A 12,738-nucleotide genomic window follows, 5' to 3' on the forward strand; every position below is an offset into this window, starting at 1 on the left:
ACTTCTGCTACGTAACATCAGGTTCTCAAACCTGTTGCAATGCAGGCTGGCCAAGGCAGAAGTGGCTCTGCAACATTATCTGCACCGACAGCGGGAAAAAACAGTGTACTTTTGACAGTCTTTACGCTAAGATAAGCTCATCAGACGATGGTGTTTCTTCAAATCTAGATCCTGGCAAGAAAACAAAACACATACTTCCCAAAAACTGTCCCTTTAATTCCAGTGAAACTGTTTCCCTTCCTCGTTTTGATAAGCACATCCCTGCATCAGTGGCAAAATGGTCGATTACTCTCATTCACAGAGGCAAACGCCTCACATCAGAGCTTTACAAGTGCTCTCCCATGTTTTGTGTTTACACTGGCTTTTCTTTGCAGTTAAATTACACACTAACTGATTGGATTACACACACTAACACCAGCCCTTTGATACATTAATACATTTATCTTTAGGGTCCGCGCAGGCTTAAAAAGGCTCTTCTGCAGCTTGTCAGATGGCGAGTGGACGGGGCGGAGGAGGATATTCCGAGTTATTTCGTCATTTGGTGTGCGACGTATGTAAATGCCTCCACTGACCCACTTCTGACTGATACTCACCGATGGTAATGTGACGTTCCCTTTGAACAGCGCTGCCAGGAGGTACACATGACTCTGTGCAACAAAGCAGCCAATCACAGCACACGGATTCATGTGCCGCTTGGCCAGCAGGCATGAGTGTGTTTATTCATAGACTCAGAGGAAGGTTGCACAATACGGATCACTAATATTTTCTGTTCTAATTAGCTCTTTGGATTAGCGATGGGCTTATTCTGTTGTTTTGTGTGTGTGTGTGTGTGTGTGTGTGTGTGTGTGTGTGTGTGTGTTTCATTTTTATTGGTGCCAAATGCAAATTTATTACAATTGTCCTATTTCCCTTCTCAGTCAAATCACAGTTAGTGAACCATTTGCATATCTTTCACATCTTTCCTATGCACACATCAGCGTTGTGTTGAATGCGCTCAGCGTAAAGTGTGTGACATTGTTCTGCAGGCTTGTAACGGCCCTCGACACCACAAGGGGTCAAACGGCGAATTCAGGGGGAAAGTAGGAGTTACACTTCTCAAAGCATGAGAAAGACCTTTTTCCTCCTGTAACGTTAAACCTTAATCCTAACCACAACGCAGGAAATAAGATTCGAAGAAGAAATCTGACAAAACACTGGCAAAATTCTTCTTTCTTGGCTCCAGATATGAAGCCTGCTTTCATTCTGCTTCTGTCTAAAAATAAGTGTCCATTCATTTAGAAATAGCTGAGAATTACAAGCATGAAACTCATCACTGTCATCGCTTTGTAGAGTCTAATGAAAAGCATGGTGTGGTGTCTTAAACGCACAGATAAAAGCCAGATGAAGGAAGTAACAGACATCACAGCCCTCGCTACAACAGCTATAACAATACCCCAATGTGGCACTGAACTCAGAATTGCCGTTATAAAAAAGGGAGTGTATGTGAAGTTTTGTTAGCTCTGCGCTTCACAGACGTTTCTGCCTCTGTGCTGAGCTGAATTATGACTAAAGGAGTGCTACTTTTAGCCTGGCAGCAGAAATGTCAGAGTGCCTGAACATAGCAGATACACAGCGACACACACGCACACACTCTCTCTCCTCCTTTTCCTGCCTCTCCTCCCCACTCACACACACTCTGTGACTCCAGTTCACGTCGTATGAATTAACAAAAAGCCTCGGTTAGCTTTGCTCACAGGAACAATGTGTTTCAAAGTACTCTGCCAAAAAGCAGCTGCTTTGTAGGGACGTGATAAGTGTGCTCACAGTGTGCAGATCAGCACATGTTGACCAGATTATACCCACTGTATTCATGAATGTTTGTCTTCTGTAAATCACTTTGTGATAGCTGTCTGTGAAAGATGCTACATAAAGTATGCAAAACTAAATTCTGTGTTTCTGAGTCGGAACATGTGAGAAAGTGTCACGTGGAGGTCTCTTGGCAGATGTTTACAGTGAGATTAAACCTTTGGACTAACTTCACATATATTATCATTGCCACCTATTTTATGTGTTACCCCCCTGTGTTTATTTGTGATACAGTGGCTGAAATGTGCAATCACAAAAATCAACATTAGGAGTTTTAGAGGCGTTTTTTTCACTTCTGTTTAATGTGTCGCAGTATTAGTAGAGAGAAATTTCTCAATCGCCCATTTAAAGAAAGCAGCTACTGCATGAACAGCTATCGCACATGCGTATTTATGTATAATGATTCAAACAGAGTCACGCTCATGAGTCCATGCATAATCACCTCTGCATGAACTCCCACCGGACCTGAGCGTTTCTGCTTAAAGCTCAAAGAAACTACAGTGAAACATCTTAAGTGGTTTTACACAGAGGCTAAGAAACAGTGGGTCCACTTTATACCCTTATCACCTTTTTCTATACATACATTCACACACACATGCGCAATCTACCTTTTTGAAGCCTCTCTGAAAAACAGAAAATTAGATTGCATCAGTAAAAGTGAACAGTAGCTTCTTTGAGACCAGAATAAACTCTTTAACTCCTTCTTTTCCTGTCATGTGAAGTCCAGAGAGTGATTATTGGTCTACTTCTGTGGCTGTGTGCAAAAACAAAGTAGAACAGAGCGGCATGTCTCAAACGGGAGCAGGCATAGCAGGACAGTAAAAATACAGTTGAGTGCTGGATCGATGGCGCCATGGATGGAGTAATGTGTTGGTGTTTGGTATTTAAATAAACCAGTGTTTGACTAACTGGGTCAGCTCAGAAAGCATGAAGAGAGGCTTTCAGTCACAAGTGAGGAGGGTTGTCGGTATCAGGGAGGCCTCAGAGCACCTTGAGTTAAAGTTTAGAGAACCACAAAGGAAGTAAGTCCTTCAAAATATCTAAATCTGTGAAAAAGTTCTTGCTCTCGTGCAGGAATGTTTTTGCATTGTTCCTGCTTCTTGCACAACAGGATTCATCCCTACCCTGACTGCAGACTGCTAATTACATGACAAAACCACTAATTGCTGACCTCACCAGCTATTGTTTGTTTGTTTGTTTTAATGCAGTGCAGTTTTTGAAAGCTGCCCGAAGCACAGTGGATTCTGCAGAATTTCACCGAGGTGAAAGGCAGGTGGAGCTTTGAGCGATAGCGTGAAGTGGCACTACCCCTGAAACCGTTTACGCCTTTGATGTAGTGTTTAAGCCTCCACTCTTTTAAGCCTTTGCCAGGGGGGCTTTTCTTTAAGGTTTGCAGCTAATCAACACCTGAGATTTTAAGGATGAACAAATAAATAGGAGCATGACTCGACACGCAGGCTTCTCTTAAAGGAACAATGTCTCAAGCCCCAGAATTGGGGACTCATTTCCATTGTACAGGAATTTCTCCTGCAACAGGAGGCAGCAGTGGAGGAACTGCATTTCTTTGGTAATAAGGACACAGGGAAAAGACAGCTGGACTGAGGTGAAAACACTTTTATCCACTGTAAAAGTTGAGGGTTGTGTGTTTTATGCAGCATTAGCTGAATGCACCTCATTGTAATGCGGTTAAGCAACAATATGAGAGTCAGAGGTTTATATATTACCACACAGCCACATGCTTAATTTCATTTCACAAAGTCATAATCAAATCACAGCTTCACATATGAGTACTGATGAGCTCTTATTATGTTATCATTCTGATGACATGAAATCTATCTCGCTTCCACGGTACAAGCTTTTATCTCTTTGCCCTGAGGGTGAGATGAGTGATGCACCCCCACAACACGAGCGCGCACACTTAACACGAGCCATTAGCATAACATACAGAGCTCCAGGAGAAGGCTGTAAGACTAGAAGCCTGGTCGGATTTCATAAATCCATTTTTCCCCTCTTAGCCTCTTGTCTGTACTTGCCTTGTGCAGCAGAGGAAACCAAATCCTTCCCCGCTGACATTGTGCCCGATGACAGTGGATCACGACCAATGAGTGGGGAGCAAAGAGGATATCGAGCCATGATAGCGCAGTGCCTAAAGCTGACTTCAGTTTTAGATAGTTAGCAAATTTTACGTCATTTAAACCAGCACTAGTGCATCAAGTGTTTTTATGATCTACCCCACTTTGTAGAAAGAATAAGATGCCGATAAAATACTGAGTGGTTCCAGGTGAGACTGAAGTGCTTGTGCGATGAGAGAGAACGAGACTGCAGAGAACAAGACCGAAAACTTCTGCAACATATAGTGCGCTGCACTTAGTCTGAGCTCTTTGTTGCATTGGAAATCCTTTAAGCCCATTTTAGATCTGAAAAACAGCTGTGCAGTCAAACCTGACTCAGTTAATGACTAGCTTTGTTTGTCAGAACTTGCTCAACTGCTTGTTAATGCAAATGTCTTATCAGCCGATCACATGGTGGCAGCTGAGTGCATTTAGGCATATAGGCATGTTCAAGAGGAGCTGCTAAAATTCAAACTGAGTATCAGACTGGGGCAGAAATTTAAATGCAAAACAGATGGCTGCATCTCCCTGAGCATCCTTTTCAAAGGGAGTTTTTCCTTCCCACTGTCACCAAGTGCGTGCTCCTATGAGACTCATGTCATTCCTGGAGTTTTACCAATCATTTTTCTAGCGATTAGCATCAACCCTTAGCAACCACAAACCAACTGGTCAGGAAACACTCATGTTCCATCATGAAAGGCGGTTTTGGAGCTAACATTAGCTGCTCTCTTTAAATGCCCTCCTTTGCCCTGCTTGTGGCAGGTCTGAGTGAATCACTGCAGCTTAGTGCTCTGGTTTAGCTGTACAAACTGAACACTTGATATGTAAGTAACATTTGTTCAGGCCTGTTTAGATAGATTTTTATCATTTGCCTCATGTAAGACAATAATACATATTTTTTAGGTCCAGTCTTTTCGGATGTTCTGATTTCCTCTATGGTTGTTGTTGTTGGCGCTCTTACGTTATGGCTTTGGCATTTACTATTTTGTTATGCTAGTTAAAGTCACCACTACCGTGGAAGTTGAGAATGATTTTGACTTAAAGCACTTTTTTCAAAATGTTTACACACAATATTATCATTTTATCACGGCACCATAATCGCGTAGTGCAAAATCTGATATCTGGGCTAAAGCTTGTCTTGCCAGAGCTTGTTTAAGGCAGTATTTCTGGAGAAATTACACAAGGAATCTCAGTATTTGGTATGATTGTTGCTTATATCGTCTGGCACTAAAATTATATTTGTTTTTGCTTCCCTTTTACTCTTCTTTATAGCATCAGAATCTGTGGCACTGGGGTCTAGCAGACAATACTGTCTTAATAATGAAAACCCTCATACCTGTGACTCACTTCACTGTTAAAGTGTGTAAGCTGCAATTGAAATTCACACCATGATTATATCAGACTTAGATGAAGAGCTTTCCCCGCAGCAAAAACAGAGAGTTCAGTCGGGCAGCACGGTGGTCAGACCAGGCAGTAATTTGGCCGATGTTTGTTGCTGTCTGTCAGCTTGAGCTGAACTTTTATGGGACATAAAGAGACACTCGACCCTCCCATGACTGCCAATCACAAACTGGTTTGTCAGGGATGCTATCAATGGAAATGCATATCTGTTATCAGAGCGAGTACGACAGGGGGAGCGGGCTGAGCTCGAGACTGATGTGAACTAACTCGCCCCGCCGTCAGACACACACATGCACTGAGCCATTCCTGTTTGAAAACTGCCTTGAAAATTCACACACTGGCAGTCCACCCACACACAAAACCTCCAGTGTGTGGCCACAGATGTCGTCTCTGTCCACGGGGATGCAACACGCTAACAGACTAACGTGACAGTCCTGCAGTTCATGCGTCAGCGGCCGCTCTGTGTTGGGGAAAGCTCTGACCTGAGGGGACCTAGTGTAGCTGGCATATTACTGCTCCGCTCTACATCTCCCCTCTTCCTGCTTCTGACAGTTGGCTTCACTGACCTACTTTAGCCAGAAGCCTACAACTATTATTACTATTATTATTTTCTGCAGCTCTCACTGAATGAGAGGCGAGAGAAAAATTAAAAGAGCAACAAAAACAAAGGGGACGTTTGATGGTGCAACATTCAGTAAGCCAGATGATGGAAGAGCAGAAATCTTTCTCTCTCTGCAGACATATCTCAGCCCTTTTGTTGCTCACTGATATTTGCACGTGGTTTATATGAAAGGCGGCAGTTTCACCTTTCGGTTTACAGTTCTCATGCGGTTACCATGGCAGTGTGTGCTGTGGTCAGCACTGGGCGTGCGAGATTTACACTTAGTGGTTTGGAACTACTCTCACAGTGAGGTAACTCTGTTTAGAGCATGGAGCGTAGCAGGCCACCCATGGCTCTTCACAGAGCAGATTAGCGCCTGTTATTTGGCACTGAGTCAGAGTGCATGTAATTTAAATGGACAAGCCACCAGTGAGGGTTAAGCACAAGCATAAATCCTGAGAAAGTTACCTGGATCTTGCAGAGTTCTCTTTCCAGGTATGCCACCCATCAGGAAGAAGTAGTACAAGCTCACATCCACACCTAAGGCCCATTTAGACTCACTAGCTGACCTAACATGAACATCGGCTGGACTGTGGAGGTGGGTGGGGGGGGGGATCAGGAGCACCTGCAGAAAATCCATGCAGCTGCAGGAAGCACCTGCAATCATCCAAAAAGGCTCCAGAGGACAAGGAGGTTTGAAACTAGAAACTTCTTGCTGTTAGGCGACAATGTTAACCGAAGTGGTATCATTCCACAGCAACATTTCACTATAAATAACAAATTCCAAACTAAAACAGTTCAAAATGTATTTTAATGAAATGAATTCACCACTTACAGACGTGTTTTAAAACCAGTCAGTCACATTTCTTAACCATTTCTAAAGATGGTTATGTGGTAGTGTCTGCTAAAACCAGTAAGAAGCCTCGCTGCTGAATTCCTTTTCATTTGTGGAGCTTTTTAAATCTATACAGAGTCAGAAACATGCTCTATAACACACATCCACGCCTTGTCGGTTACTCTGACTGTGAGTTGGATGATATTGTTGACACACACATGCATGGGATGCCTCCAAGCCCCAGGGGGGCCAGGAGTCTACCTGCAACAGCCAAGCTGTCATTACAGACCAAAGCAGACAGGAGCCATGGAGCCATGCCTGTACACGGCCTGTAATTGATTCACCTCTGTACAGTACGTCTGACTCAGAGAGACGTACTGAATAATAGGCAGCTTTGTACAAACTTATAGCAGCTTTAAATAAACTTTATTCACAGTAGTGATAATACTTGTCAAAAATAAAGAACAAGATTGTGTTTTAAATAGATTTTATGATATATTTATGTGTGTGTAGAAGACATTGAAAATGAGGTATGGGTCCCTCTGATGGGATGCAACCAGTTGCCAAGCCACCCTTGGCCGAGCATATCCCCAGCATGTTGTACAGTGGAACAGATCCAGAAAGACGTGCACTACTGTGGCAGCGCAGAGCTGTGCACAAGAACTGCACAGGAACAGGTTGCAGCACCTCGTTTTGGTGCCTTTGTCCACTTGGATTTCCACCGAGATTCAGACCAGAGATAATTCTCTCATTCACATGCATGCCAGCATCCAGTGTGTCAATACCCTAATGATAGTCTATACACAGAGGGGTTTTTTTGTGCAGTAAACTGAACCAATTCTGAGGTTTATGAGTGTTGCTGATTGTTCCAATCAACCGGAACTGAAAACTAGCCACAGAACATGTTTGATGTACTGAGAAATGGATTTGAAACAAAGACTGAAACATATTTCACAACACAAAGCTTGAGTTTCCCTTTTATATAACTTGCAAAGAGCAGAAGCTTCAGTAATGTTGTGAGTTACACTCGTGGTTACCTATTAAATCTGTGCATTGTTTGGGCAGCAGTAAAAGCAGCTGCATATTTAGAGCACATAAATAAATAGCAAATAATAAAGCGTGGTTTTAATGAAAGTAGAGCTGCTGATGTCGTAATGGGTGTTGGATTCAGAGGAGAAAAATTCAACAATGATTCGACCTAAACGAGGCAAGTAATCTGAGCATAGGCGGCACTCAGCCTTTCAGTCACACACATATCATCATCAGCTGTGCCTGTACATCCTTTAGCCTTGACCTCCTGGCTCTTCAGTCATGTGGTCTTTCGAAATCATCGTGGCTTTAGCAGTCAAATGCCGTTAAGCAGAGATGAGGGAATATGGGAAAAGGATCAAGAAAAGAGTAAAATGTAAAATAAAAAAGTTTGAATGAAGTAGAATCTGAGCTACAGAGAGAGACAAGAGTTTCAATGCTGCGCTACAGGCCGAGCAGGAGACTGAAGGTGGTGAACAGCAGCAGCGGCGGAGGTTGGTATGGAAGGAAAGGAGCTGTGCTGCTGGGAGGTCAGTGGAAGTTCTTCCATTCATAGTTTGTGTATATGAAAGGGTGTGTAGGTTTATGTGAACAGGGTATGCACCCACGTACGCTTGGCAGCTATACCCACAGAGAAACAAGGTTTTAAAGTCAAAGAAGTCAGGAGACGCTGGCAGCCACCATAACAAGTGTGGAACAAGTATGTTTTAAGTGCAGTTTAAATCAGGGAGGGACTGACAGAGCTGGAGCACACCAGAGAAGGAAGGAGAAAGGAAAAAGCACTTCTTTTTTTAAACCTTGATTGAAGGCGTTATGTAACTGTTCCAGCTCATTTGTTTGCTTGTCTGCCTGTTTGTTAGCAAGATGACTCATTAAGTTCTGGACAGGTGCGCACGAGCATTTTACCTGAGGTGTTTTGCTTGGCAGAACTTCGAAGGGACAAACTTTTTAGAGCAAGTTGATTCATTAGCAATATAGGATAATATATTGGACAAAAACTGATTCAGATCCAGATTTTCCTTGATTGTGTAACTCAATTCGCACATGTGGAGGAAATCTTTAGCCTTAGTTTAGGTATGCAGGCTTTTTTTAAAAACATATTGCTAGATGTGTGGTTTTGTTTGTATGTAACTGGTCTGCCTGGTCTATATGTTGTTCTCTTTGTGGTGTGCATATACACGGAGGTAAATATAGCTGCTGGTCAGGGGCTGTTGATGACAGCCATAATTACAGGCTGGGCTGTCCAACAGCTGAGAGGAAGAGAGAGAGTGTGTGTGTGTGTGTGTGTGTGTTAGTGCTAATCGAGGAGCTCATGGAAACCAACTCTCTGGCTCTACTGGACCTGAGATTTAACAGCAAAATGCACAACACAAAGTACGAGCAAATAAAAATGTACTTGCTGAAAAGATGATTAAAAAATAGGGATGAACCGCTCGGCCACAGTTAGTGTGAAAGACGAAGGCTGAGTAATGATCGTGTTTGAGGTGAGTGGCTGCATTTATCTGGCAGGCTCAGGTGGGGAAAGTTCGCTGACAGCAGAACATATGGAGCTGCTAATGAGGAAGAGATGCCTTAGGGTGATAAAAACAATTCAGAAAGTTAGCATTATGTCGTTAAGCCAAATGGTGGCTTTATGGCTTCCCTTCAGACATAAACACTTTAAATCATCATCTGACTTTTAGCAAGAAATACAATAAGGACATTTCCTCCAAGTCATTCCTCTAAACCTTTATCCGTCTTTCATTCATCCCTCCTCTCTGTCTGTATCTGTCATCATCGTTATGCAGCCTAATGGCCGGCGTATGCATTTCCCATCAAGTAGAAATTAAATCAAGAATGACTTTGACAATTTGAGTCACTTTGTCAGCTCACTTTACAGATTCACAGTCATCTCATTTCTTCTGTTTCCCTAAAGCTAAGTTACATTCGTGTCATGTCGAAATCACGCTCCACAAAAGCTGTCCGTAAGGTCGATGGCTCAACAGGCTTTGATTTATGACTAAGCTAGCCTACTTTTGTCAGATTATGAGTTCTGTGGATTTCTCTGCCTTTTTATCGATGTTTTAACAAGGAACTAATACACTCGGTGAATCACAGCTGAGCAGTCTGTGGTCACAAGTGAAAGGGTTCCCCTTCCTGCTGTAACTACTGCAGGACGCTGGTGAAATCAGCGATCCGTTCAGTTTAAAATTCTGCTCATAAAGATTGATTTGGGCATGTGTTACACTTTATTGCACACTTATCCAGGAAAGGATTAAAGGACAGCAAACCCAGCTTTCCCTCCAATGCACTGTACAGCTGGCCGATCAGCAGTCCTGAAGACGGAAAGATGTGTTTTAAAGGTGTTTCTAACAATGTTTAACCACCTTATGCATCTCTGTAGCCTCTTCTTGATTCTTTTAGACCTTGTGCCACTTATATCTGATCACAGCTTCTCACCCTAAAGAGCACCTTTGGCCTTTTTTTAAGAAAAGACAATTAATTTAACACAAAATTAAAGAAACTGACCAATTTCCAACCTGCATGAAAACCTCATGAACCCACCCTCTAAGATTAATCATATCGGTGAGTCTTTTTAAAAGTCCCTCTCTCTACTAAAAACCAAGCTGATGGATTAAAAGGGACAAGCCATTTTCTGCTCCCTTTGCTTCTTGGAAGGGTGAGCTGAATTGGATTTGTATGGACTCAGCGGAACAATGTATCCACTTATGGAGGGCAATTATGTTGGCAGGAGCACTTCACGACGAGTCGCTCTTCATAAGTCGTGCCACAGAAATGTATTTTCCCTCGGCCTCAAATAGCAGCACCTGCGCTTCATGCTGTTTGTAGCTTCTAAAGATGGAAGCGTTTGTCTTCTTCATGGTTCCCTCGCATGTAATTCGGTTAGTTTGCAGCTTGCTTTCCAAGGAAAAGACCTCCCAGCAAACCCCTATTGAGGCAAACAGGCTGACGAGGTGATTTGGAATAATCTGTTGGTGCTAAGATGTACATTCACGGGTAATTATATAATCAGTCGTACAACCTGACAATAAGAGAAATGAAACAGCGAGGCACTGGTGAAATGTTGCAGAATGAGGCATGAAATTATTTTAATTCCTTAAAGCTATGAAAGCTTCCTAAACATGATCCCACTGCTGTCCAGAGCGCACATGGAGATAATTCATAATCTAACTCAATACATTGTTCTATATTTTCTCTAATGTGAGTGTGCATGAACGCATCCCTATTAGTGAATGGTTTATGAAGTGCAGATCATATCCTGTAGCTGATAAACCTTTACAAACAGCATGTTTATGAAGGTCTTTCCTTTTAATTGCACATCACTAGCTTGGCACATATTTATTACACATATTTATATATAGAAATAATAAAAATGGTCATTTGGACTATTTATAGATCAAAATAAAAGAGAGACACTCCAAATAATTCCTCAGAGAGGGAAAATGTTTCCTATTGGCTCCCAGTCTCCCCTTATTATCTGTGCCAAGTTTTTATTATCTACACTGTACACAGCAGATAAAACAGGGCAGCTTCACAGCATGCTGAGACATCAACCAATGCGCGTACAGTGCAGTAACCCTGTCTGATGTCTGTATGAGTGTTAGCTTGTAGATTATAGCCAATAAAAAGCACCAAAAGAAGTCTGCAAAATTGTGCAATAATATGATCTCAGCTGATATTGGCCACCTTTTGCAGGGTTATCAAGGTGAGATATTAAATAACAGAAGTATTCAGTCTTTGAAACTCACGCTAATACAGCTCGTTCATTTTCGGGGATGGAGACAAAGGGAGAGACGCGTAAATGAATGCACGTACGGGCACCCCCACCGCCACACGATGGAGTTGGGGGTCATTCTTCAGCCGTGGTTAGGGTACAGAAAAGATCGACCCCGCCCTCCCCGTGACATCCTCCGCCTCTGATTGGCCGTCGCTGTTCAGGAGGAGCGCTGCAAACACAAACTGGAATGTGTGAGTGGGCTCAGTGTTTGCTCTGGTCGGAGCCGCGACGACTGTTCGTCGAGGTGGGGGGGGTGAAAAATAAAGCGACGATCATCCATCACTCAACCGGGCAGCTGGTCCGTCTCTCTGGGAATGAGATTTTCTGAACTGTCACTGAATCGGTGCTAAAACCCTCCGCGCAGAAAGCGAGAAATCACTTTTGTGTTTTTTATATATATATTTTTCTTACGCATGGATGGAGAGGCGCAGGTAGACGGTCGGAGACGCCGCTGAGGAGCCGCTGTCGTGAAGTTTTTCCAGAGGTGGGTTGAAGCATTGTTCGGTGCTACTTCACAGAGGGTTAAACCGGGAACAAAATAGGCTCGTGGTTTGGTGTGGTGCGCTCATTCAGGGGAACTCCTCTTTCCCCACTGTGGAGGAAGGCTGATTCCCCCGGGCACTGGGTTAGTGGATCAAGGCAACGCGTGAATTGATTTCACTGAGGATGGAGCTTAGTGGAGGATAAACGTACGGAAGCCTATAATAATTTCATTTTCAACCCCTTACATAAATCTCTTAGATCACATAATTAAACTTATAGAATAATAATTTGTTTTGGGGGCTTCACGCTTTTCTGAAAATAAACAACTTCAGGAAATTGAACTCCGACACTGTAAAACGGAGAGTATATTTAGCCTCGAACATGTCCGTGCGCGGCTCTTTGTGTCATGTGTCACTCTGTTCTTCTGACAGATGATCCGCTGTGATCAGTGTTGATTGGAAGCATGCAAACTAGGTTTAAAATTGTATTATCGCAGCATCCACACGTGTTGGGACTCAGTGCAAGTGAAATGCCAGAATCAGGCCAGTGATTTTTACAAATGCATCTCCGGGTTTGTTGGGGATGAGGCAGGGTCATAGGGCATCCATTGTCCACTGAAACCACCCACGGTGGATCTTCCAGCTGAACCAGAGCA

The 12,738-nt window shown here is 43.1% G+C and overlaps 1 protein-coding gene across 4 annotated transcripts in view; it reads left to right on the plus strand.

The window, feature by feature from the left end:
- ripor2 (RHO family interacting cell polarization regulator 2) overlaps positions 1 to 12,738 on the plus strand; it is a 69,101-nt gene that overhangs the window by 9,849 nt on the left and 46,514 nt on the right. The window contains exon 1 of one of the 4 annotated variants that reach the window (XM_085445236.1): positions 11,796 to 12,084. The exons of the other annotated variants lie outside the window; for them this stretch is intronic. The gene's annotated coding sequence lies outside the window, so the exon portion shown is untranslated. Of the gene's footprint in view, positions 1 to 11,795; positions 12,085 to 12,738 lie in introns of those variants that run through there. 4 annotated transcript variants of the gene reach the window in all.

Source organism: Copadichromis virginalis, linkage group LG22, assembly GCF_057382275.1.
Source record: "Copadichromis virginalis isolate Kocher_CV1m ecotype Utaka linkage group LG22, C_Virginalis_male_GT1.1, whole genome shotgun sequence".
In the NCBI taxonomy this organism is placed as follows: Eukaryota; Metazoa; Chordata; class Actinopteri; order Cichliformes; family Cichlidae; genus Copadichromis; species Copadichromis virginalis.